Source organism: Notothenia rossii (genome assembly GCF_949606895.1).
Source record: "Notothenia rossii genome assembly, chromosome: 2".
Classification (NCBI taxonomy): Eukaryota; Metazoa; Chordata; class Actinopteri; order Perciformes; family Nototheniidae; genus Notothenia; species Notothenia rossii.
The window spans coordinates 62,143,307-62,171,233 of record NC_136904.1 but is presented as its reverse complement, the minus strand read 5'-3'; the positions used below and the strand labels follow the sequence as shown (position 1 = coordinate 62,171,233).

The 27,927-nt window shown below is 43.9% G+C and overlaps 1 long non-coding RNA gene across 1 annotated transcript; it reads right to left on the bottom strand.

Moving 5' to 3' along the window:
* Window positions 1-10,982: 10,982 nt before the first annotated feature.
* Window positions 10,983-16,342, bottom strand: LOC307030288. The gene is made up of 3 exons (XR_013805606.1): window positions 16,299-16,342; window positions 11,606-11,802; window positions 10,983-11,226 (listed from the first exon to the last, which is right to left on the bottom strand). It is a non-coding gene; the product is annotated as an uncharacterized lncRNA (long non-coding RNA).
* Between the last annotated feature and the right edge of the window lie 11,585 nt (window positions 16,343-27,927).

Below are 27,927 nucleotides of genomic sequence, written 5' to 3'. Positions count from 1 at the left end.
GAGGTTTTCAGCAAGCAGCGAGCTCTTTTTCTGCCCCCTCATCGCCCTTACGACTGTACAATAGATCTTCTTCCTGGGGCATCTCTCCCATCCAGTCGCCTGTTTAACTTGTCCCGAGCTGAGCGTGAGGCCATGGAGACATACATCAAAGACTCACTGGCTGCTGGCATCATAAGACCCTCTTCTTCTCCCGTCGGAGCAGGCTTCTTCTTTGTATCCAAGAAGGGCCGCTCCCTACGCCCCTGCATTGACTACCGGGGCCTTAACAACATCACCATCAAGAACAAGTATCCACTGCCCCTCATCAATTCAGCCTTCGAACCCCTACAGAAGGCCACCATTTTCTCGAAACTCGACCTCAGGAATGCTTACCACCTGGTCCGCATACGTCAAGGAGACGAGTGGAAGACGGCGTTCAACACCCCACTAGGCCATTTCGAGTATCTAGTGATGCCCTTTGGACTCACCAATGCCCCAGCTGTCTTCCAGGCTCTTGTGAACGATGTCCTCCGTGACTTCCTGAACCGTTCAGTATTTGTGTATCTTGATGATATCTTGATATTCTCACAGACCATGGAGGAACACACCCAACATGTGCAGCAGGTTCTACAAAGGCTCCTCGAGAACAAGCTGTTTGTCAAAGTAGAGAAATGCAAATTTCACGTGGATTCAGTGGATTTCCTGGGCTACATCATTGAGCAAGGTCAGCTGAGAACAGACCCAGAGAAGGTACAAGCAGTGGCACAATGGCCCAAGCCTTCCACCAGGAAGCAGCTCCAACGTTTCTTGGGCTTTGCAAATTTCTATCGACGGTTCATCAGAGACTACAGTCGTGTTGCCGGTCCTCTCAACCAACTCACCTCCCCAGCAATCCCCTTCTCGTGGACTCCTCAGGCTGAGGCTGCCTTCTCTGAGCTGAAGAGACGTTTCACCTCGGCTCCTATTCTTATGAACCCTGACTCATCTCTTCAGTTTATTGTTGAGGTTGATGCATCCAACACCGGTGTGGGGGCGGTTCTATCACAACGCTCAGTCTCCGACCAAAAGCTTCACCCTTGTGCTTTTTTTTCCCGACGACTGACAACCCCTGAGCGCAACTATGATGTTGGCAACAGGGAGCTGCTTGCTGTTAAGCTTGCGCTGGAAGAATGGAAGCACTGGCTGGAAGGCTCTGAACATCCATTCATTGTGTGGACAGACCACAGGAACCTGGTCTACATACAAACTGCCAAACGACTAAACTCCCGTCAGGCACGCTGGGCATTGTTTTTTGGGAGGTTCAACTTCACCCTTACCTACCGACCTGGTTCTAGAAACCTTAAACCTGACGCATTGTCCCGGCAGTTTGCAGTGGATCAGGATCCCATAGCTCCTGACACCATAATCCCCGCTACCAGAGTGGTGGGCGCTGTAACATGGGAGATTGAGAACTCAGTGAGGAAGGCACAGAGAGACCATCCAGATCCAGGAAAGGGTCCAGCTAACCGTTTGTTTGTACCTGACTGTCCGCTCACAGGTTCTCCTATGGACCCATGCTTCCCGCTTTGCCTGCCACCCGGGTGTGAGTCGGACCCTATCCCTCCTGAGACGACACTTCTGGTGGCCTTCTATGGAAGCGGACTCTCGAGCCTTTGTGCTGGCCTGCACGATTTGCACCCGTAGCAAGTCTTCACACCAGGCTCCTATCGGTCTACTCCAGCCTCTCCCAGTTCCTAGTCGTCCCTGGAGGCACATCGGCCTAGATTTTGTTACCGGCCTCCCGGTTTCACAGGGTAACTCAACCATTCTCACTATTGTTGATCGCTTTTCCAAAGCAGTTCATTTTGTGCCTCTTCCTAAACTCCCCACAGCCTCTGGAACTGCTGACCTCCTGGTCAATCATGTTGTCCGGCTCCATGGCATTCCAACAGACATTGTTTCCGACAGAGGGCCACAGTTCATATCTCAGGTATGGAAAGCATTCTGTCGAGCACTTGGAGCATCTGTCAGTCTCTCCTCAGGCTATCATCCTCAGACTAACGGGCAGGCCGAAAGAGCCAATCAGGACCTTGGAGCTGCACTTCGCTGTGTCACCTCCCGGAATCCCACCTCCTGGAGCTTACATCTGCCCTGGATTGAATACGCTCATAACTCACTGTCTAGTGCTGCTACCGGTATGTCCCCATTTGAATGTTCTCTTGGATATCAACCCCCTTTGTTCCCAGCCCAAGAGGATGAGATTGCAGTTCCCTCTGTCCAAGCCCATCTCCGTCGTTGTCGTAGGATTTGGAAGGATGCCCGCTCTGCCCTTCTCCGCTCCGATGAACGCAATCGGCATATTGCAAACCGCTACCGGACCGCAGCTCCCCAGTTCCAACCAGGTCAGAAAGTTTGGCTTTCTTCAAAGAATATTTCTTTACAAGCTGAGTCTAAGAAGTTGAAACCACGCTTCATTGCCCCCTATGTGATCGAGCGCATAATCAATCCATCTGCTGTTAGACTCAAGCTGCCTCCCTCCATGAGAATTCACCCAACCGTTCATGTGTCCCAGTTGAAACCAGTGTTGTCCAGCCCTTTGTGCCCTCCAGCCATCTCCCCTCCACCCACCCTTGTTATTGATGACCACCCGGCCTACACGGTCCGACGGCTGTTGGACATTCGCCGCCGGGGCCGTGGGTACCAGTATCTGGTTGATTGGGAGGGTTATGGTCCTGAGGAGAGGAGCTGGGTGTCCCGCAAGCTCATTCTATGTCCCTCTCTCATTCGGGACTTTCGCAGGGACCACCCAGATAAGCCTGGTGGTTCGCCTGGAGGCTCCCGTTGAGGGGGGCGTACTGTCACAGTCCAAACTGTGTCCCTGTTTGTTCCCCTGTGTGTGTGTGTGTGTGTAGAGGGTGTGGTGTCCCTTGCAGGCAGCAGCCTGATTGCTCTCACCTGGCCGTCCGACTCGGCTGTCCCTCATCATCTAATCAGGACACAGCTTATCTACTCCAGTCTCCCAGCAACTCACCGCCAGATTGTTTTCTACACCAGTGGTATTACATCCTCCTGGCTGCCCATTCAGTTATCCTGTCTGCGTGTAAATCCGTACTCTTTGTAACTAGTTTCTCTTGTGTTTCCAGTGCAATCCCTCGGCCATCATCCACCAGAGCTTCCAGCCAACCTGCCTGCTTCTTCCTGCATCCTACCTGCCTGCCTGGTAATCAGTCCAGCCTCTCACTGCCTACCTCCACTCCGGACCTCCATAATCACCAAACCTGCCTGAGTCTCCGAAACAATAAACCATTTAAACATCTTCAGTCATTGCCTGCGCCTGGGTCCTGTTTAAAACATAATCCTAACAAGAGTGGGTCACGCCCCGATTGCACCTGCCTCTTGAGACATCGGCCCCCAAAACTGAGGAAGCGCCCAGGGCTGGCCCACCTTCATCTGTGTCATCTCTGAGTACCACGTCGCCCCGACGCGATCCGGAGCCACAAGGATGACTGCCAGACGTTCTCGCCTCTCTCCCCAGGAGAGGGAGAATGAGACGCAGCGGTGGAAAGGCGTAGAGCAGCTTCCTTGGCCATGGCTCGTGTGCGAACGCATCCACCCCCAAGGGCGGGTCGTCACTCAGAGCCATGGAGAACCATCAGCTCTTTGGCGGTCAGAGCGACGCTGCATAAAACTGCCGTGGCGTCATCTTCAATGCGACACAACTCACAAAGCACAACAATGGCGGAAGTGGAAGCGATTGTTTACTTGTTTCTTGGTATGTGGCTTTTTATCACAGCAAGTAGGCAAACTTTGTTTCGAAATAGGCTGCTTATAGCAAGACGAAACGCAGAAGAAGCTGACGGGAGAGTTTTGTCAATCCTACAACGCGGCAGAGACTACTACAGGACGACTCTAATCACTACTAGACGACAACGGTACTCGGTAAGCTAACGTTCGCTAACTAGCAATGTGTTTAGGCTCACGCTCACTATACCACCAGGGTTTTTCAAGTATTTAATTAATTGTATCTACCACTTTTACGTATTAAAATATGTATGCTTTTGTTTGTGTATTTCAGAAGTTACGTAGCCGCCTTAGACCATGTGTTTGGATGCTCGACCGAGCAGTGGGGTGTGATAGTTCCATCTTTCACACCCACTCAGTGGGTGGAGAACTTCAGGATGTCAGAGGAAACCTACATCTCCCTGTGCAACAAACTGCGGCCAGCGATGGAGAGACAGGACACAACATTCTGCGTGTGTATACCTTTAAAGAAGAGACTGGCCATCGCACTGTGGAAGCTTGCTACCGGCTCAGAGTAAAGAGGCATTGGACATCTTTTCGGAGTGAGCAGGACTACTGCGTGCCGGTGTGTGCAAGACTTATGTGCTGCTGCAGAGACATTGTTAGCACCGGAACTAATTTTTTTCACCAGACTTGGAGAAGTTTGCACAAATGGCTGCCTACACTCAGAACAGGTGGAGGCTCACACAGTGTGTAGGTGCTATTGATGGATCACACATACCCATCTTGGCACCAGAGGAATACCACTGCGACTATTTCAACCGTAAAGGCTGGCACTCCATCATCCTTCAAGGAGTTGTAGATGGAAAGGGACATTTCTGGAATGTGTTTGCAGGAATGCCTGGGAGCTTGCATGACGCTCGGGTTTTGAGACTGTCCACATTGTGGGAGTTAGCCAGTCGCGTCAACTACTTTCCAGGTTGAACCAGGAACATTGGTGGGGTGAATGCTGGCTATTACATCCTGGGAGACAATGCCTATCCCTTGCAAAACTGGCTCTTAAAACCCTTCCCTGAGACTGGACGGCTGACGAAAGAACATGTGCAAATACAACAAGAGAATTAGCAGCGCACGGGTAGTGGTTGAAAACGCTTTTGGTAGACTGAGGGGAAGGTGGCATTGCCTCATGAAAATAAATGACTGTGATGTGAAACTTGTGAAATCTATGGTGCTGACATGCTGTGCTCTGCATAACCTCTGTGAGAGTCATGGAAAGGCCTATGATGATGGGTGGGATGCACCAGCAGCAGCAGCAGAGCCTGGGGTAGCAGTGGCAGAAGGTGCAGAGGAGGAGGGCATTGACATCAGAGAGGGTTTGATGCTAAATAATAATAATAATAGCTAAATATTCATTGTATTGTATTCATTGTATTGAACATAAATACATCTTTTTATTTTTACATACATTTGTTTGTCAAATGATTTAAACAGCATTTTTGTTTATCAGAATTTACTATTTAGTAAATATTCAAATTTCAAGCACCAGTAATTACTGCCCCATAGTAAAAACATTTGAGAAAATATCAGATCATGAAAAGAAAATCTTTCAAATAAATTAAGCAAATATTAAAAGCAAACTATAAACATAAATACAAAAGTGTAAAACACAGCAAAACTATATTCATAAATGCAAGTGTAAAATAAGTGTGGACAATTGTAAACATGGATGGAGGCTGAAGTATCCACAGCATAAAATAATATATTAGAATATAACCTCAATCTTTCTTCTAGACATGTTAAAAGCTTGCTTGAATGGGTTAGGGGGAGCTTGTCAAATGACGCCCCCTTTTTTTTTCAAACGCTCCTTTTTTTGGTCCATCTCCGGCGGTAATAGGTTTTGTGCGCTGTGATGATTCGGCTTTACCTTTAGTAATGAATATTAAATGCTCATTTGATCATTGGTTTTATTAGGAAAACGTTGAGGCCGGAAATACTGTTTTCAACCCGTAACTTTACATGGAGGCTGCAGCATACCTCAAATCATCTATCCTACATATCGACTGGACGTGGATTCTAAAAGTACAATATACACTTCTCGCTAGAAATCTAATCAAAAAGCGTTTTAATGGCCAAACTATCCTACAATTTAGGATTTTACAGAGAGGGTTATTTGTGAATAAACGACCATCTGTAACGTTTGCATTCAACGAGAGCACTAGAGGGCGAAAACTTTAAAACGTATTTATAGGACGTATGAAGCTTTTGAACAAACAACATATTTGGTCGTAATAATTGGGCCTGAACAATCGGCATATTTGGTCGTATGAGTTGGAGGACTTGTTGGATGGTTTATGTGTGAAAGTCACAGCCAAAAGGTTCAAGGTTTTTTATTTTCTCATACGAACATAGCTACAGTGTAGTTATGACAATGAAAATCTTAGGTCACTGGCTCCTCCAACAGTGCATCACAATAAAACAGATACACAGAAATATAGTGCAAGTAAATAGTAAATAGTATAGCGCTGTGCACCGCTCTATTTGTATAGGTTTTTTTATTTTGTTCTCTCTTCTCTTTGAAATATATAAGGCATGTGTTGTTTGAGTCTAGTACAACGAGGGTATTAGGATAGAGCAATTTTTACTACATGTATTATTTATCATGTATTATTCTTAATACCATTACAAAATAATGTAACAATGTTTTAGAGGAATCTAAATCTCTTAATATTAACTTTTATCTTATGGGCTTTTTCCTAACTGATGGTGTTTGTTATTGCTTTATAAATTCATGTATGTTTATATCTTCTCAAAATCAAGATTATGTGAATCTGAATTTGATTCAGATGATGGTGTTTATTATATTTCTCACTGCAGAGGGACGCCTAGATCATGCCATCTTTCTGTATGATCGCTGTTGGGTGCAATTATTTACCAACAAGAGATAAGATAAGTCAAATAATTACTTTATTGATCCCAATTTGGGAAGTGTTTTGTTGCAGCAGCATAAAAAAGGCAAGGTATTGTACAATACAAATGCAAAAATAAAAAAATGTTTGTTGCAGCAGCAGCATAAAAAAGGCATGGCATTGTACAATAACAAAATAAAATGTTTGTCTTCCAGCAGCATCAAAATTCATGGCATTGTAAAAATAAAATAAACATTTTAAAGATAAGAAATAAACAAGAAAGTACAAATGTTGCATTTACAAATGAACAATAACAAGATTTAAACAATATAATAACAATATATTCTCAGCCAGAGGTTATTTGTTGGTTTTATCACAGAGGCTCGTCTTCCTGAGGAGACGGGCCACGCCGGCTGCCCATTCCCCCTAGCACCTGGTCAAGACTGAGCAGGAAGGCTAAGTTAACCCTTGTGTTATGTTCACATTTCGCACCCTTTGGTAATGTTCGGGTCAAATTGACCCGGGACATATTTCAGGGTTTAAAAAAAATACAGAACTAAATTCAACATGCACAATTCCTTATATATATTGTCTTTAATTCATTCCCCAACAATATAAATGAAATATATGATTAGTTTTTGAAAAGACTCTTTGCTAGATCAAATTTAACAATGGAAGTGTCCATCGCTTTTTGTGATAAAAATGTAATTTATGTTAAAAATACACTGTAATAAAAACTAGGTTTACATTTTGCTCATGCTTTTCTAGGACAAATGTAAATGAAACATGTTTTCATTAATGTTTATTATTTTTAATCTGTCATATAATAATCAAAGCCCTGAAGGAAATAAAAGCAATTTAGCAGTAATTGAAACACAAGAATCACACGTCCAAAAGTACCGGTATTTGGCTGTGAAATATAGAGAGAATGAAACATCCATATAAATGTAATAGAACAGATATAAACACAAAGCAAATAAAAACAATTACCAGTCACTATTCATGAAATACAGTATATCTGAAAAATATATTGATGAAGTGACGCTGCAGAACATCATGTGAGTCAATGGGCAAGTCTGTTTAGGAAACACATGATGTACAGAACTTCTTTGTGTGTATAGCACAGATGTACTTGTTGCAGTTGCTGCATGTAATCTGTGTCTTGGAATCCTTTGAGGGTCCACAGACCTCACAGCGCTTCCTTTTGCCGGCACAGGGTGCAATCTAGAACAGTAAAATATGTTTTAGTTAAGAAATTGTTTTCACCACATCTCCTAACACTGGAAAACACACACACACACACACACACACACACACACACACACACACACACACACACACACACACACACACACACACACACACACACACACACACACACACACACACACACACACACACACACACACACCACTTACTTCAGGCACTGCAGGTTGTGGTTGTGTTGGCCGTGCAGGTGTAGCAGCAGGAGTTGCCACCATCTTCCTCAATATAGCAACAGAGGCTGGGTTCCTGGACATGTGTTGTCTTCGCTGCATCTGAGGTGTCACCAGTGCCTTGCCAAGCTCCTCCAGAAAAATGAATCTTCTTTGGAGCTTCTTTTGGTTCCATTCTGGGTTTATTGCCATCCAAAGTGCAAAGGCATTGTAAGCAGAGACATCCAGGATGTTGTAGAATATCACAAGAGGCCACCTCAAGGTCCTTCTTTGGCAGCCGTAGCAGGACAGCAGTTTATCCAAGTTATCTACTCCTCCTTTGGTGGCATTGTAATCAAGTATTATATCTGGCTTACGGTCCTCACAGCCACTGATCTTTGCATCTCTGTGTAATGTGCTCATGAGAATGACATTTCTGCCCTTTTTTTGGTATGTAGGATACCAGGGCAGTGTTGTCTGTGAACACAAAGTCGGAGGAACGAACTGGCCTTTTCTTCACCGTTAGAAGATGAGGGGGAAGCTCTGTCTTGTTTTTTCATACTGTTCAAATCATTGTGACTTTTCTTCTGAGAAGTTGTTGTCCCAGGCTGTGCGATGTGAACAAATTATCGCAGGTGACATTGTGGCCACTGAGGCCCTGCACCATGTCAAGCACCACTCTTGCCCCCTGGTTTTTCTCAGGCACTCCTCTCTCTGGCTTCCCTGTATACATTTGCATATTCCATGAATAGGATGATACAGCATCGCAGGCAGCATAGATTTTTATTCCATACCTTGCTGGCTTGGAGGGAATGTACTGCCTGAAAGGGCAGCGGCCTCTAAACCCCACAAGCCGTTCGTCCACAGTAACATTTGGCCCAGGGTTGTAGAGAGATGGAAGCCGCTGCACCCACTTGTCCCACACTGTGCGGATTGCTGACAACTTGTCCCTTCGTCGTCTAGCAGGTCTGGTCTCCCTGTCATTAAACCTGACGATCCTTGAAAAAATATGAAAAGTCTCAAGAGACATTGTTGCCCTGAAAATGGCTCTCCCTGTTTCAGGATCACATAGACTCTCAGTGGACTCCCCTCTTGACCTATACACAGCTGCAAGAATAAGGATGCCAAAGTATGCATGCACATGTGTAATATCCAATTATTTCCATTCCTTCCCAAAAAACCATCTCCCCTCAAGATTGTTCATGTCCAATATGATGTTTTGTATTAAGTCTGGCATCAAAAGCTGGAATGATGACTTGATTTCATGAGCATGCGTCACTGCCATTCGTGTCGGCCCGGGTACCATCCTTATTATATTTGCAGACAAGCGAATGGGCTCACTTATTGGGGATGAACACCATTTAATCCTACCGTTCTTTGACATGTATGTCTTCACCTCTTCTCCTACTGTGGCTGGCTGTGGGGGTCTTCTTGCGGCTGGCTGTGGGGGTCTTCTTGCGGCTGGCTGTGGGGGTCTTAAAGCAGCTGGCTCTGAGTCAAGTTCATCTTCCAATTCGCTGTCAAATTCTGAGATTACCTCCACATTATCCTCATCTTCAGAAATGTCTTCCTGTTCCACTCAGAGTCCTGCACGGGTCTGATTTTCAAGAACCGCTCCCGCCCCGCACCCGCGACGTGCAATACCGAACCCGCCCCGCTACCCGCACATATTACCAATTAGTTCCGCAACCCGACCCGAACCCGCATATATATATGAGCAGTGAAAACGTGCAATTATTAACACACGCAGTTGCATATTTCTCTCAAAAAGCGTGGGATGTTGGTTATTTTCTCCATCTAGGAGGACACCAAAAGCCTCCCAGACGTTGGATTTCGCTCTTGAGGAAGTGTTGGAAAATGCTGTATTCTCCGCTGGAGAGCTTCACCTCAGCCTTTCAGAATGTGGCGCGCTCAGAAGCAGATTGATGCGCTGCAGAGATTATGATTATGCACGGTCCCGCGGGGGAGAGGTCTGAGGATTTAAACATTAAACTAAATTATTATTATTTAAATATATTTATTATGCAACACCCGCGACCCGACCCGCATCATCTTTGTTTTACCCAGAACCGAACCCGGAAAAAAGTGTTTGAAAAAATACCACCCGCGAATCACCTTTTTTGCGGGTCACCCGTCGGGTACCCGCGGGTACCCGACCCGATGCAGGACTCTGGTTCCACTTCACTGTGTTCTTCTAATGCATTCCACTCACTCTCATCCATTATTAGCTCCAAGGCTCTCTGAGCAGAATATCTTTTGGCCATTTTGCTGGTAGATAATTGTAGTTCTGCACTATACACTGTAATGTGAGGTTATGTCTCTGTTTTGTCCCTCCTCCGGCGTGCAGGTGCGAGGGGGACAGTGCAATAAAATGTAAAATGTTTATACATTTCTGGAAGATCTAAAATGTTTATAATGTTCTAGGATAGTTTTGTGTACATTACATCACATTGCATTTAGCTGACGCACACTACAAAGGGTAAAGATCAAGGGAAAACAGAATCAAACAGTGTGTGTGTGTGTGTGTGTGTGTGTGTGTGTGTGTGTGCGTGCGTGCGTGCGTGCGTGCGTGCGTGCGTGCGTGCGTGCGTGCGTGCGTGCGTGCGTGCGTGCGTGCGTGCGTGCGTGCGTGTGTGTGTGTCTTTAGTTTGTGTGTTTCTGTGTGTTTTTCTCTATCTGTCTGTCTGTCCTGGTATTGTATCCGGGTCAGATTGACCCGAACCTCTTATGAAGGACATAAATGCGGGTGGGCATTTTTTCACAAGTGGAAAAAAATAAAAACAATTCCACATGTCCTTCACAAAAAATAAGCCCCGGCCATTGAGTTTCAGGTTGAACGAAAATATCCTTTTATATTTTTTATTCATTGAAAATGGAAATCGGGTCAATTTGACCCGAACACCACTGTGCTTGAGTGGCCTCCTCCCTTCTCAAGGTCGCATCCATCTCCCTCGTCCGGGCAGCAGCCGCTAAGCTCAGGTCAAAGTGCCGATCCATCTGGGCCAGGTGCCGTTCGTGCTGGGCCATTTGCCATTCCTGCTGGGCCAGGTTCTGTTCATGGTGCCGTTCCTGCTGGGCCAGGTCCTGTTCATGGTGCCGTTCCTGCTGGGCCAGGTTCTGTTCATGGTGCCGTTCCTGCTGGGCCAGGTTCTGTTCATGGTGCCGTTCCTGCTGGGCCAGATCCTGTCCTCCTCGTTTCCTCTTGCCTGGGTGACAATAAGATGATTATAGCAATAACAATTAGCAATAAGAATGAAAAACACAGGACAGGTACAGGTCACACAAGGATATAAGAATAACATGTATAAACAGAACAACATGATGAACTAAAGGAAGTTATGGCCCTAGATGTTTACAATGGTTGTGAAAGTGAATTACATTATGTCCAGCCTGTTGATAATGAATATAAATATATGCATATGATAGGATGTCACACACAATTGTACTAGCTGCTTACTAGCTAGTTACTTTAACTTTAACAGAGCATTTCCACACAGTGGTATAGCTTATTCTACTAACTGACGATGGATGATCTAAAGTTTAAAAAAAGTCACAATTCCAGTCATTTCGTACCTCATTTCTTACCTACTGTAGAACCACAGGATGCAGTGTCACGCTGGCACTCGACGTTGGGGTCTGTGGTCGAGTTAGTGTCTGTTCTTCTTTTGGTGGTCGAGTTGGTCAAGTTGGGGTCTGTTCTTCAGATATTGATATTGAGAACGGAACACTGCCATCCCCCGTTGTTTGGGACTGTTCCTCCTCGTTAGTCCCAATGTAATCATCTAGAACAGAAACATGACTTGTTAATTCCACAAACTACTGCAGCACAATACTAAATAGCAACAACAACTCTAGAAAAAGAAAACTGAACGTAAACAATGGCATATATGGTGTTAGCAAACAATAGCTCTAGCTAATGCTATGCCTTAGCTAATGCCTTAGCTAGCTATGTAGCTCTTCGGGGCTCCATAAAAGCATGGGTTGTCGAACATAAATGTAAGGATAAAATAGACTTCTTTGTTATGAGTGTTAGAAATGAGCTTTAGAATAGATAGGCACACAACGCTTTCAAGCAAATAACAGAGCGTTAGCAAAAACTTTCCATGCAGGGACTTAAGTAAGGCAGTTGGCCTCCCTCCCTCACAACGTTAGCCGGTCTATGGCCGTAAATAAGGTCGAACCACTTCCCGTTGTTCCTACCCGCACCACTCGTGCCGTTGTTATCCTTGACTAGGTGATATTCACTCTTCAACTTTTTTTATTTTTGCCTACACTGCAGGAAAGTCCCCAAAAATCTGCGTTCGGACAAAAGTGCAGAGACCTTCTGAAACACTTTTAAATTGTGAGTTGTTCCGTCGAGCTCCCGCTGGATTTTGTCGTCCGCAATCAGATGGAGGAACGTCGTCACTTCTTCAACTGACCACGGCGTGCTTTTTCTTGCCATTTTTGTAGCTCCTCTGTTTATAAAAATGTTGCAAGCTTTGTTAGATATATGCAACGCTAGGGATTATCTCGCGCGCAACGATTGTGACGATTCTCTCTGACCAATCCGCAGTCGAGAGTATTGACGTCACTAGTTCAGCATACTCAGCCCTGTTTGCTGGCCCGGAAAGAACCTCGATTTTATGGGGCCAGAAAATCTGGAAATAGTACCCGCTAGCCGGTGCTACGCTAAGTGGAAACGCAACCAAAAACGAGCCCCGCCCGGCTCGGAACGCTGAAAGCGAGCTCCGTGCTGTATTGGAAATGCGCCATTAGAGACCAGCGCCCACCTATAGCCCTCTTCAGGCAGGTCCCTCCCCATCCTGTTCTGGACGCGTCTGTTTACACTGTGATGTAGGAGGTCTCCGGGGACCCCCAGAACCGGAGGTTGCCCTCCACTGAATTGGGGGGGGGGTCGTTGTTTGTCATTGTTTGTGCCTCTTGGGATCTAAACGCAGGCTGGAGAACCACCTCTGCAGGCGGCGCATATGCAGTAACCCGACCGGGACCACAATGTAAGCAGCCGCCATGAAACCCGGAGTCTGCATGATAGTCAAAGCTGTCACTGTTGCCCCCTGTCGCAGCCTGTGAACCGCCTGAAGCAGGGATGCACGTCTGCTCTCTGACAGGGTGGCGCGCAGCGCGCCTGCATCAAGCACCACTCCCAAATACAACACCTGTTGTTGATGTATGGGGGTGCTCTTTTTACAATTGATCGCAAAGCCCAACTTGGTTAGGTGCAGGATCAATTGTGCAGTGCATTGCCTGTTTTCTGGACCCAGCCATGATTATGAGGTCTTCCAGGTAAAATAAAACTCTCATGCCATGGACTAGCAGCGGCTGGAGCGCAATGGCCACACATTTTCTGCACATGCGTGGGGATAGGGAGTAGCCGAACATTAATCTGTTGTATTCGTAGGCTATCCCCTGGAAGGCAAAACGCAGATACTTTCTGTGCTCTGGAGCAATTTCTACATGAAAGTATGCATCTTTGAGGTCGATGGTTGTGAACCAATAACCTGGCTGCACCAGTTCCAGTAACTGTTTTATAGTTAACATGCCGAATTTTCTGCAGGCAATCTGCCGATTCAGGCTGCGGAGATCTAGAATCGGTCGGAATTCCCCTGTCTTCTTGAGAACCAAGAAGTACATGGAATAAAGACCATTTTCTCTGTGCTAAGGGTGCACAACAGACACCGCCTGTTTTTGCACCAGGGCCTGAATCTCTGCTGAGAGGAAACCCATCTCCTCCTGGGATGATAGATTTACCTCTCACATGCCTTTGAATGGAGGTGGGATCCTGCAAAACTGGAGTGAATAACCCCGTCTCAGCGTCCTGTCCATCCACCTTGTTAACACACAGCTGAGTTTTTCATTCCCCATGACATTGTGTTAGGGGACAAGCCCTCAGCTGTGAGAGAAAAGGATGACAGTCAGAAGGCGAGGCCTCCTTTTATACTGTGTGATGCACGGGCATTCAGGTAGGCCCGCCCCGGGGCTGGCTACGTCTATAGAAATCTTAGTAGGTGAATGCTTGCATGATAAGGTAGTGTCCATAGAGTCCAGTAGAGGGCGGAGCCTGTGAGAGATATAGAGTGGTGAAGTCCCTCCCCTTCTGGTGGACCTACATGGGACCTTATTTCGGAAAAAATATGTATTGAAGTCAATGGAGAGAGAAAGATTATCTTTCGATCCCGTTTGAATTGTGCCCAAATTACACATATGATGTTTGTCAATTTAAAAGATAATTTTGCAAGTCAAAACAAAAAAAAACCTGTCTTAAAACTGTGAAGTAACACATTTTTTTGTGTGAAACTCTCAATGAACTACATCTCTTGCACAACAACACACGTTGTTGGATGGGCATCACTATTGTCTTGTCAAAAAAGGGATTGACTACCCTCACTATCACCACAATGAAACACGTCCAGAAGATTGTCATGCAAAGCTGCCTGTCTGCCTTCCTTTGATTCTCTCTGAACTGCCTGGTGTTTTTAATATTTAATGTCAACCATTTGTGCAGATAGCATGAAGTAGAAAAGATCGCCGATGCTAATGTAGCATTTGCGTTAGCATTTCTCCCCCGGGCTTAAATGGTGTATTATAGAATGATCACACCGGTGTGACAGTACTCTTCAAAGGGTTCACGAAATATGACTACTAATCTTACTGTTTAACATTTTGGGTTACTTAATGTTACTTCATGTTAAGGCTAATAAAAAGTACAAGGCTAAGCCGGCTGTAATGCTAACTAACGCGCTTGCTACTAGCTAGGTAGCTAACTTGATCCAGCTACTCCTGGTCCTTTCATCAGACGGGAAGCGAAATAACGAGCAAGACCCATTGCTGGTATGATAACAACCTGGTACTAAGCACACAGGCATCTTGTTAAAGTTATCTTATCTTAGCTATCTCTATTTTAGTGGAGGAAAACAATTATGACATCAGTTATGAGTGACATCACTTACGCGACTCTGGGATTTGTAGTCTTTCTAGTTGCGTATTTTAAATAGTCTTATGTTTCAAAAGTTTTACGACAAACTGTGACTTTTTTGACATGGAAATTATTTTTTAAGATTGACAAACATCATTATGTGTAATTTATGGTACAATTCAAACGGGGTCGAAAGATAAGTTTTCTCTCTCCATTGACTTCAATACATAATTGTTCCGAAATAAGGTCCCATGGACCGGAAGTAGATGGGCGTGACTTCGCCACTCTAACAACGCTTCCTTTGTTTCATACAATGGTTGCAAAACTGATTTTTTTCCACTGAGATGAGCTGTATCCTCTTCTTGTAGCTTTACTTGCGTGAGCCTCATACAGTGGTTGAAAACACCATCTCTGAATTATATGTTTAATGTTCCCAACAGACTCTTTCTTAACCTGTTTTTTTCACGAAACTGTGTCTCAGGGCTTCTTAACATTAAAAACCTATCAATGTGTCATACATTACATTGCATTTTGCTGACGCTTTTATCCAAAGCGACTTACAATAAGTGCATTTGACCAAGAAGATACAAACTAGAAGAAAACAGAATCATATAAGTACATCAGGTTTCATAGAGCTAAAACATTTCAAAGTGCTACTCCACTAGCTTTAGATAAGCCAGTCCTTTATTAGTATATACATAAGTGCTTTGTTAGTAATTCTATCACTCAAAGTGGAGTCGAAAGAGATCAGTTTTCAGTCTGCGCCGGAAGATGTGTAGGCTTTCTGCTGTCCTGATGTGAATGGGGAGCTCATTCCACCATTTTGGAGCCAGGATAGCAAACCAACGTGTTTTTGCTGATGGGAACTTGGGTCCCCCTCACAGTGCGGGTGCAGCGAGCCGTTTGGCTGATGCAGAGCGAAGTGCACGTGCTGGAGTGTATGGTTTAATCATGTCCTGGATGTAGGAAGGGCCAGATCCAACCGCAGCATGGTACGCAAGTACCAGTGTCTTGAAGTGGATTCTAGCAGTTTTACAAAGGCTTTAAAAACACAGCAGGAGCCCAAGACAATTATAAAACGTGTCCTTATTTCAGTACAGTTCAATTGGTTTCATTTTCATAAACGGTTATCAACCGTTAGTGACAAAGCACTAGGCTACAATATATTAATTACTGCTGTAGACTACAACCACAACTTGTTTAGCTAGCATAAACTCAACAAAGCTAGCGTTAGCTGGCTAACTGACGTTATTTTGCCGCTAAACTGCACGATATAAAACGGTGGTCTTCAAAGCGGATTTAATCCTCAATCACAATAATAATATTCAAAGTAATACTGGACAAGTAATGGGCTAAACTTACCGTTGATTGACTCGCCATGTCAGCGGACTGGTAGCGACACAACCGTTAGCCCCGCAGTCAAGCCTCGTCGTTCTGATAGCTCCGCCCCTTCGCTCCAACCCCCCTCCCTCCCCCCACATCTACAGGTGAAAATTACTTTTGCGACACATTTATCGCAAGAAGTGTTGCAAAAGTCAAGACCGCAGATTCGTCGATTTATACTGCCACAGAGCAGATTCGTCAAGTTGTAATGACTGATTTGAGAGGTTGTAATAACCAAGTTGCAGTTGTAATGGAAAATATATTTAAAAAATATGTATCTTTCTGCAAGTGAACATTTCATCACTAAGTTCATTTTTTTTCTACAAGCTACAAAACTGTTTTTTTTCTTCTGTGACTTCAAATTTGGTTCACAGTTACGTGGATATTTTATACAAGTGTACATTTGGTTCACAGTTACGTGGATATTTTATACAAGTGTAAATGCATGCACACAAACTGATTTTTTTTCTGCAAGTGCTCACATCAGGTTTTACACGCTCTCGCATTTTGCACCATATCTACCTTCATACAAAGCATTCCACTTCTCATAACAATACTGCACATTATGTTATTTAAATGTGTCACCCAGAGTATTTTGTCATATTATACTGCACATCGTTTTTTGTTATATCTATATTTTATTTATTTTGTATTTATTTTTCTAATACATAGCCTATACATATATATTTGGCCTGTGTTTATGTATGCACCATATACATGTGTGTGTGTGTGTGTGTGTGTGTGTGTGTGTGTGTGTGTGTGTGCGTGCGTGCGTGCGTGCGTGCGTGCGTGCGTGCGTGCGTGCGTGCGTGCGTGTGCGTGTGCGTGTGTTATTATGCAACTAGTAATAATTGCAGGAGGCCCTGCTGGTTTCTCGTGCCTTTCTAAGACTGGGGAAGTATTGTCCTAAACTACAAAACAAAACTCAAGTCTTCTTAATGACGCCAGCTCTGTATGGTATTTCCATTTGACGGCTTATTGGAGCAGGCAAAGTTAGGCCCCTCTTATGCACCATTCACACTTTTGAGCCATTAGCCCCGAGTGGTGGATCAGACTTCTCTTTAAAGGCCCTTTGCATCTGTTTTCCGTTTAAATGTCATAAATGTGAAGTGTATATATGCCAAGGTCATGACAGACAGATGGTGGCGTAATGATTTTCAGAGCCCGGGCCAGGCAGGAAGTGCACGGGCCTGCTTAGGCTCTCCTCACAGTGCCTTTACTGTAGGTCACACAGGCCTTTTCTTCCTGGAAGACAGAAATGTTCATTTTAACCTTCAAAGGACAAATTGTTCGTTTTTTTCCCCACTGGTTGGGTAGGGGCCGGGTAAATTATGCCTAAATTGCAGCATATTCCCCCAATATTATTTACATGGCTGTCACTTTGACTTGCGGCGGGGCCATTCACAGCCCTTTTTATTTCCATTTTTGCTGACAGCTCTGGGCTCATCTCTGAACTGTCATAATTTGCTGTTCTGCTTCTCTGTGCCCTGTCTCTTGAGCTGAGGAACATTCGGGCATGCTCACATAGACACTTAATGTCTCTAAACTGCTGTTTTTTCATCCCTTTTTCACAGTCCCTCCCTCTACCACTCTTTTTCTTCCCACTTAACTTGTGTGTGAGGCGCCTATGTGGATGCCTGCGTGGGAGCTGACTTGTAGTGAAGGCAGCGGGCTGGAAGTCAACAAGTTAAAACGCTCCAGAAGTTCAAACGCATGGGAAAGACACCCTATAGCAAGATACGGCTACATAAACATGCCATGATCAAGCCCTTACCGTGAACCTATGTTAAAATCACAAATGACTTAGCATCTCCGTTTGAAGCACTTTGAATGCCTTCATGTAGGAAATGTGCAATATAAATAACCTTAGTAACCTTTCTTTTATCACATACCGGTACTTTCTTTATCCAGCTTGGGAAAACTCAAACTTACCTTGAAACGTCTACACCTCACCTTAAGTGGACATGTAGTAATATATTTGTAATCATTGTTTGCATTGGCCTATCCTTGCGAGATATAGGGTCTTGTTTTAACCCTTCCATTGTCTTCGTTTCCCCCACCCTTACTTTGGTATTCGCAGTCAAATTTGACCGGTCCTGTTTGAACTACTATTACATTAACACACAAACCATTCATCATCACCAAATTTAATTTAACACCCTTTCAAACTGTAAATATTGTATGAGACTACTGGTATACATGAACAACTGCAGTAAATATACAAATAACAGACACTGAACATGTATTGCGTGTGCCAGGTGTGATCCATGTGGGGAGATGGGCACATAAGAGCGGGAAATGTGTCAAATTGTTCTGTGTGCGTGTGTGTGTTTGTGTGTGCCAGGTGTGATTCACATGGGGATATTGGGCACATAAGGGGGGGAGGAACACATTTAGAGTATGTGTGTGTGTGTGTATGTGTGTGTGTGTGTGTGTGTGTGGTGTGTGTGTGTGTGTGTGTGTGTGTGTGTGTGTGTGTGTGTGTGTGTGTGTGTGTGTGTGTGCGTGTGTGTGTGCGTGTGTGTGTGCGTGTGTGTATGTCTAATGTGAAGGATATCATGAAGCCTTAATGCAATAGAATGTAAAACCAAAAAGTTATGATTGATGAAAGTAGTTGATAAAACATCAAACTCAGCTATCATTGAAGCTCGGTGATTTGGATGTTTTAGCCGCAATGCACGTTGGGATATGGTGTTTATGCGATATGAAATCCGAAAACAAAAGAAGATAATAATTTATTCAGAGTATGCTTGCTTTTTTCTTTGAAAGTCATCACATAACGGCATTGTAATACACGGTTCGGCTGAATTCAATATTACACATCTGCCGTAGTTCTCTATTTATAGTGCCCTGATTAGAAGTCTTTTGGACAAACTGGAACAACTGCCACCGAAACTGAATATGTGACGTGGATCATAAATATATCAGCAATTACACAGCATCTTCAATTTCTCTTCACACAATACGTCTCCTTGCACTATCAACACTAATTCGTCTGACTTTTATATTTGATACAATTGCTAGATAGGTAACAGTGCACAGCTGATAGACAGGGACTTGTAGTTTTTCAATATATTACTGATTGTCTTTGAATTAAAGAATGTAAATACTGAGTTGAGAGAATAGTCAAGGGATTTGGGTGATGGGAGACACATCTATCTCAAAGACCTCACCTACAGGGTAACTTGGAGAGGGTCCGAGTCCGACCCTTGTCAATTAACTACAGGGGTCCCTCAGGGCTCTGTTCTTGGTCCCCTCCTCTTCTCCTTGTACACAAACTCGCTCGGATCAGTCATTAGCCCGCATGGTTTTTCATACCACTGCTACGCTGACAACACCCAATTAATTCTGTCCTTTCCCCGCTCAGAGACCCAGGTTGTCGCACGCATCTCTGCTTGTGACATCTCTCAGTGGATGTCTGCTCACCACCTCAAGCTCAACCTTGACAAGTCTGAACTGCTTTTCCTTCCGGGAAAAGATTGTCCCACTCTTGACCTAACAATCAACATCGGCACCTCTGTTGTTTCCCCGACTCAGACTGCAAGGAATCTGGGTGTGACCCTAGATAACAAACTGTCCTTCACTGCAAATATAGCTGCTACAACCCGCTGCTGCAGATACACTCTTTACAATATCAGGAGGATACGTCCCCAGCTGACCAAGAAAGCGACGCAGGTTCTGGTCCAGGCTTGCGTCATCTCATGCCGAGACTACTGCAACTCCCTCCTGGCTGGTCTACCTGCATGTGCCATCCGACCTCTGCAGCTAATCCAGAATGCAGCTGCTCGTTTGGTCTTCAACCTTCCTAAATTCTCCCACACCACGCCGCTCCTCCGCTCGCTTCACTGGCTTCCGGTAACTGCTAGAATCCACTTCAAGACAATGGTACTTGCGTACCATGCTGCGAATGGATCTGGTCCTTCCTACATCCAGGACATGGTTAAACCGTACACCCCAGCACGTGCACTCCGCTCTGCATCAGCCAAACAGCTTGCTGCACCCGCACTGCGAGGGGGACCCAAGTTCCCATCAGCAAAAACTTGTGGGTTTGCTATCCTGGCTCCAAAATGGTGGAATGTGCTCCCCATTGACATCAGGACAGCAGAAAGCTTACACATCTTCCGGCGCAGACTGAAAACTCATCTCTTTCGACTCCACTTTGAGCGATAGAATTACTAACAAAGCACTTATATACTAATAAAGGACTGGCTTATCTAAAGCCAGTTGAGTAGCACTTGAAATGTTTTAGCTCTATGAAACCTGATGTACTCATATGATTCTGTTTTCTTCAAGTTTGTACTTTGTTGGTCGAATGCACTTATTGTAAGTCGCTTTGGATAAAATCGTCAGCAAAATGCAATGTAATGTAATGTAATCTATGGAATCACAATTTCAATAGCTACCATTAAATCACGGATACCTTTCAGTCTGTGATGTTTTACAAATCAGATATTAATGTGTAGAACTACGATATGTGAAATATTATAGCAATATCCTGTACAATTATGTGAAAACATGAATAAAACTACACGATGTTATACATACATAGGTTTCCTACACTAATAAAACAAATGTATTATGGCATTGTATGCTGTGTGTTATTTGTAACATCTTCAGAAACTACCTTTCCAACTCCTCACGCAGTTGACTGTTACAGGTGTATACAGGTTCATGGTACAATGCATAAGCTTCAAATCGAGAGACTGAAACTGTATTTTTCTTTACCGTTCTGTTTTAATTTCACAATAAATGTAATAGTAATATTATGTTTGATATTATTATGTTTTATTAACTAGACCACTGGGTCATGTTTGGTGTTACAAATATCAAAACAATATGTGTGGATAACAAAATAAATCTGTCATAAACTAAACTGGAAATTATACTGGAAAGTATAATTTATTGTGTTAACACTGGGTAAACTTGACCCGCACCGCCTAGTGGTTAAAGCACGTTATTTCATTGTTTTGTTGAATATGTTATATTTGATGATAACATTTAAATATTAAGAGTAGCCTATATACAAAATAAGGGGAAATTAGAAGGTCAATGATAGAAATATAGAATAGAAAATATCAAGAAGATACTGTAAGTGATCTCTACAATAAAACAGCTAGTGGAGGACATCCAAAGATATTAACAGGAGCATGTGCAAAACAGACAAACTAATAAGGCTTTATTTAAACATTAAAGAATACTTTAAGGTTAAGGTCTTCTTTTGAACAAGAAAAAAACTTTGGGGGTATCAACAGCAGGGGTGAAAGTGGTTTGAATTTCTTGCAGGTACTATAATGCTACCCCGACCTTCATTGGTTCATATTGTTCTCCTCCCGCCCCCAGCTTCATGCATCCCTGAACACAAACTTCACATTTTTAATGCCTTTATGGGGTAGAAATTAGAAACACTTGACAATATGTATAGTCAATTATTTATTTTCGAATTGTGCATACAACTTGTGTCAAAACTTAACAGACCATTAGCAAGGCATGTTGAGGGAGGTAAACTACACACTTTTCCACATTTTCCACAGAGGGCTGAAGTAGCTCTCCTCTTCTGTGTACCGGCGAGCCATGCAGCTTGTTGAGTGGGCTGCTCTTCTTCCTTTGCCCAGCCAGGTCTTCACATAAGGCAGTGGATCCCACTGTCTGCATGGTGGTCCCACAGAATGATGAAGAGGAGATTTGCTGCATTTATTGTTGTAAGTTTGCGCTTATGATGTTATTCATTGTGCTGAACCCCCGTTCACAGTCAGCATTTCTTGGAGACAGTGCCACTGCCATGAGCAACTTCTTCATTTTGTTGGGAATGTTTCTTCCTCCACTGGCCTTGTATTCTGTGAATCCAAGATGGGCCTATTGTTGGTTCACATGTAGGACATCACACAAAGCCCTCACCTCATTATCTCCAAATCGAGGATTGTCATGGTCCCAGTTGTCAGGGTTGAGGACTGCCATTTGATTGATAAGGCTGTTATAAGCCTCTTTTCGGTTGGCTGCAACACTGGCCTGTGCTCTGTTTGCTGTGGTTGTGAAGAGTCTTTCTTTCATATTGTCTGCCACTGCTCGGATGAACTGAGCAGAGTCAATGATGGGAGACCTGCCAACTCTTAAATCCTCTCCCTTGAATTCCATTTATCGTCGTCAGAGAGCGATTCCGGTTGATACATGGCAAAGGCTTTCACAAAGTTAGAGCCGTTATCAGTAACCGTGGAGGTAACTTTTGTTGACACTCCATACAAAGAGTGAATGTGGTCAATCTCACTAGCAATAAGATCGTACGTGTGCCTACCCTTTATCCTTTTACAGGCCAACGCAGCTTTCTGGCGTTGTAAAGTATTTGGGTTTATCCAGTGAGATGTTATCCCGAGGAAGCTTCTGTTGTGGACAGACCAAATGTCTGCGGTGGTCGAGATGTATTCCAGCCCCTCAAATGTTTTCTTTAGCTCGCTATCCATTTTGGTACATTCTTTCTCCAGGTAGTTGGAAAACGTTTTGCGTCCCATATGCCGTGTGCCGCCCGGACATGGTATCATGCTTACTAGCTCCCTGAAAGCGGGTGACTCCACTGTAGAAATAGCCTGCACGTGTTCAACAACATACCATGCAATGGCTTTATCCACTTTCACCTGACTAGCAGTCCCTCGGTTGAAATCCAGCCGCTGTTGCTTGGGTGGAGGTGGAGGTGGGGTGGCGTCGGATGGCTCTGGGTCTTTGGTCTTAACTAATAGCTTCGTCCCAGCATGTTGTTTTTGCAGATGTTTTAACAGATTGGAATTGCTGTTTTGAGCAGTAGATAGGATCTTTGACCCGCCAAGACACAACTTACACTTAACTAACACATTCTTTTCTTTATGCTCGAGAAAAGTAAAATAGTGAGCATATCTCCATGCGGAGAAACTCGACTTGTGCTCCGCCGTCGCCATGATAGTATTGTTAGTAGGCTAACTAAACACAAACACGCCCTGACACAAGAAGTATCTAAGTACATTTACTCAAGTACTGTACTTAAGTACAGTTCTCATCTCTGTTCATGGGCGCGGGAAGGGGGGTGCTGAGGGCGCTGCAGCACCCCCTAGCGGCAGGCAGGGGGTGCGGAGCTCCCCTGTCTGAATTATTATTTGACGGTTATTGCTGCTCCCGTTGTGCATAATCTGTGTAATATGTAGCCAATAAATTCCACATTGTTGGTAAAATAATATTTTGGCCTGCCCCGAATGTTTTTTCTGTAGCCCCGGACAATTCTACCTCAATAATATAATACATTAACCGTGCTTTACGAGAACCTCATCAAGACACTAGAAAGGACGGCAGGAATGTAATTTCCCGTGTTCAGTGAATGCAACAGAGGCAAGACACCAGACCAATCAGAGAGTTGGATGGAAATAAAACTGTGCTTGTGTCATTCAAGCTCGCGGCTCTGTGTGTGTGCGGAAATAGCGCATTTAGTGTGTGTGAGAGAGGGGGAGAGAGAGAGGGACCGGTGCCACCAGCAGTCACCGTGTTGTTAGCATCTGGTTAGCTAGCTGCACCAACGGACATACGGAGCTGTTTGTTACACAACAAGCTGGAGGAGAGCTCTCCTCTCAGACTGAGAGGCTCAGGTGAGCTAAGGACTCTCTGACTGTTTAGATAGTTAACTTTAGTCTAAGTTATCTCAGTGGGTCTCAAACGGTTTGGTCAAAAATTATTCAAAAGATTATTTCCGCGGCACACCTTCATATGATCATTATAGTTATAAAAAAAATTAGAGAATAAAGGAAAAACAGTTATGAAATTCTATATGGCAGTAAAACAAGAATACAGTTTGAAAGGGGAGTGATTTGTAAAATATCCATAAAGAAAAAGAACATCTGCTTACAGTTGTGTTTCATCTGGGTGTTGAGAGATGTATTCATATATCTCTTAATGTTGCTCTCAAAGTGCACCAGATTGATGCTTTTAACTTCAATATTTAAAAAAAATCTTCCCGGGGGACCATCCCCCCGGACCCCCTTAGAGGAGGTGAGGTCCGCTCCCCACTCGTAAAAAATAGCACTTTACCCCTGCCTATATGCCGTGAGCTGATTATCGAGCCTTCATTGTAACAGTCGCGGGTTTACTGTGTGTTTGCGTGTGGGGAGTTTTTTTGTGCGTGCTCTATAGTGCCCGTAATACTGTTCACTGGAGTCCAGCACCTCAGCACCCCCACTCAAAATACCTTCCCGCGCCTCTGTCTCTGTTCGCCTCGCTGTTGGCGCCGCTCACCAACGTCTGGGAGCCGAGACTATATACAAAAAATAACGGAGTAACGCACCATGTAGTAACGGTAACTGAGTTACTGAATTTAAAAAATAACGCGTTAGAGTACTAGTTACTGCCAAAAATAACGGTGTTACAGTAACGCGTTACTTTGTGACGCGTTAGTCCCAACACTGGTGATGACACATGCTCAATTATGTCAACACAGACAGTTTTGCTATGCAAAACACGCCCCAAATCAGCAGAATTTGCATGCTGCAGGTCAATCAGAATCTCAAAGTCTGTGAAAGGCTTGTTGTTCTTGGCCACATAATAGGCTGTCATGAATACCTTGGCAGTAGACTCAAACACAGACTCCTGACTACTCGCATTCATGTTCAGAAGAATATCTTTATTTGCTGTCTGAATAATCTTGACTGCTTCATTATGTGCTGCAGAGTTCTTGTGTTCACGGATTTTCATTTCATTTTTCTGTTTGAACTGTTCATATTGTTCTTCTTTCCATATAGAAGGGTATGCAGTAAGGCTAGCATCACCTGTGGTGGCTTCTGAGGGACCTGCTGCCACTTCTTCTGGCTGAGTCTCCTCTTCCTCCCTCTGGGCCTCAACTGTTATAAATTAGAATAAAAATGTATAACTAAATTCAGCAGACAGTCAAAATGTACAAGTCTCTGTCTTTCTTTGAATTTTCAGAATATTGGTTACATAAATTAAAATACTAATAAAATAAAATGTATGCCACAATGTGCAGATTAAAATAGAAGATATCAAAGCAAAAATATTTAATGTTAAAATAGTATGCTGTGTAGTGTGTACATGTTGTGTCCTGAGTAAGATAGCCATTGACTATATAGAGCAGGGGTGCCCAACCTTTTTTGAACCAAGACGGAGGCGATCGTTGACGGGGGGGGGTTATTAACTATGGTTATTTGACCACAATATTTGAACACAATTACAGTTTATTTTATTTTCAACTCTATTCTTCTTCTTCTTCATATTACTACTACTATTATTATTATTATTATTATTATTATTATTATTGTTATTGTATATGTAATATTTTTCACTCCCTTCTCTTTTTCAAGTGAGGGTGCATAACATTCAACTGGGACCCTTATGCACCCCCGTAGAACCGGGCCTGGAGGTGGCCAAACTACGGCCCGCGGGCCACATGCGGCCCGTTGATGTGTTTAATGCGGCCAGTCCAATATTGGTATAAATGAGCCAGGGTTCCCGCGCTGATCTTAAAAAGCCTTAAAGTCTAAAATACAACGATCCAATTTTTATTTATGTTATCCCCCACTGTCCACACGCCGCGCGCGCCGCGAAAAGTCCCTTCTTCCCTGGTCATCGCAGCTGCGCGTGGACGTCGCCCCGCGTGCGGGAGAATGAGATTAAAACAACCCTCAGCCCGACATGAATCAAGACGGAACCAAACAATGCCCCCCGGCCCGGCTGTCACATTGATACATCATTGTGGCCCCTGAGCCAAAAAGTTTGGCCACCCCTGTTGTCAATCAATCAATCAATGTTTATTTATATAGCCCAATATCACAAATGTTACATTTGTCTCAGTGGACTTCACAGTTTGTACAGAATATCAGTATGACAATACGACACCCTCTGTCCTTAGACCCTCACATCGTACAAGGAAAAACTTCCAGAGAAAACCCCACAGTTTAAAGGGAAAAATGGGAGAAACCTCAGGGAGAGCAACAGAGGAGGGATCCCTCTCCCAGGACGGACAGACGTGCAATAGATGCCGTGTATAAATTGAAAAGATAATACATTTGCAACATAGGTAGTCCAAATGTTTGGAAATGCATGTGTGTATAATAGGAAGATGAATCCACGAGGATATCCATCCAGGACTTATGATCCAGGACCACAGCCACGACTCAAGATCCAGGACTCGCAATCCATGACACAGGACCGCAGGATCATCCATGACTCCGGATCCCGGCGTATATAGACACCAAAAAGAAAGAAATTTGGGGAAGCTGGGTTTATCGGAACATGAGAGTACACAGGTATAGACAGAGAGAAGGAAGAAATAAGATGTCCCCCGACAAACTAAGCCTATATCAGCAAAACTAGGGGCTGAATCTAATCAGCCCTAACTATAAGCTTTATCAAAAAGGAAGGTCTTAAGCGCACTCTTAAAAACGGATAGGGTGTCTGCCGTCCGAACACAAACTGGAAGCTGATTCCAAAAAAGTGGAGCTTGATAAGAAAAGGCTCTGGCTCCCATTGTACTTTTAGAGACTCTAGGAACAACCAACAACCCTGCATTCTTGGAACGCAATGCCCTAGTAGGACAATAGGGTATAATGAGTTCTTTAAGGTAAGATGGCGCCTGCCCATTAAGGGCTTTGTAGGCGAGAAGAAGAATTTTAAATTCTATCCTGTGTTCTATAGGGAGCCAGTGTAAGGCAGCCAGAACAGGAGTAATGTGGTCCCTTTTCCTAACTCTGGTTAGTACACGAGCTGCAGCATTTTGAATCAGCTGAAGCGACTTGACTGACTTCTTGGTACACCCTGATAATAAGGAGTTACAATAATCCAGCCTTGAAGTAACAAATGCATGGACTAGTTTCTCTGCATCGTTTTGAGGCAAGATATGCCTGATTTTTGCAATGTTACGTAGATGGAAGTAGGCGGTCCTTGAAATTGATTTTATGTGGGTGTTAAAGGATAAATCCTGATCAAATATAACACCAAGATTCCTTACAGTCTCACTGGAGGCCAAATTAATGCCATCCATAGTTAATATATCTTTAGATAATTTGTTTCGTAGATTCTTCGGGCCAAGTACAATAACTTCAGTTTTGGTCGTGTTTAACATCAAAAAATGTAAGGTCATCCACGTTTTTAAGTCCTTGAGGCAGTCTTGAATTTTATTTAGATGATTAATTTCATCAGGCTTGATTGATAAATATAGTTGAGTATCATCCGCATAACAATGAAAGTTTACAGAATGATTCCTTATAATATTGCCTAACGGAAGCATATATAGGGTGAACAAAATAGGTCCAAGCACTGAGCCCTGTGGCACTCCATGGCTAACTTTGGTTTGCATGGAAGATTCATCGTTGACACGTACAAACTGAGAGCGTTCAGATAGATAGGACCTAAACCAGCCTAAAGCAGTTCCCTGTATGCCAACTAAGTGCTCTAGTCTTTGCAATAGGATATCATGGTCGATAGTATCAAATGCAGCACTAAGATCGAGCAAAACAAGAATAGAGACAAGTCCCTTGTCAGAGGCTATTAGAATGTCATTTGTGACTTTAACCAGAGCTGTCTCTGTGCTATGATGTGTTCTAAAGCCAGACTAAAAATCTTCAAATAAATCATAGTTTTTTAAGTA